Below are 498 nucleotides of genomic sequence, written 5' to 3' on the forward strand. Positions count from 1 at the left end.
GCTGACGACGCCCAAGCGATCCAGCACACGTCTGAACATAAGGAAGGGAGTTTGGCCGTGCATCAGAGAGGGAAGTTAGAGGTCAGGGAGAATGCCTGCCTTCCCTTTTCTGAAACCCACAGTAATTCCTCCCCCTTGGTGGACAGCAGGAAGAGAGGGGTGGAAGGAACCTCACAGACCACCCGACAGCCTTCCCCGAGGCCCAGGCAGTGCTCACCCCCAGAAGCCCCAGGAATGCTGGGCTGCCCAGAGCGGCTGTGGGGGGCAGTACCAGGCAGCCTCCGCTCCGCAGCTTTGAGGGGGTGGGGACGGCAAGCCCTGGTCATCCCCTGGGTCAGTAGCCCTTTTGTGTAAGTGCCTGGCAGGGATGACCCGGCCCTTCCTGGGAGCACAGCTGCAGCAGAGCTCGCAGGAGGCTGCCCTCCCAGATCCTCCCCTCAGGCTTTGTCAGAGGTAGGGGACATGCACCCCGAGGGCCTCCGCTCGGCCTGACCCTGC

The sequence above is a fragment of the Mirounga angustirostris genome, unplaced genomic scaffold (assembly GCF_029215605.1).
Source record: "Mirounga angustirostris isolate CCGP_5_RB_7025 unplaced genomic scaffold, mMirAng1.0.hap1 SCAF_8, whole genome shotgun sequence".
Lineage (NCBI taxonomy): Eukaryota > Metazoa > Chordata > Mammalia > Carnivora > Phocidae > Mirounga > Mirounga angustirostris.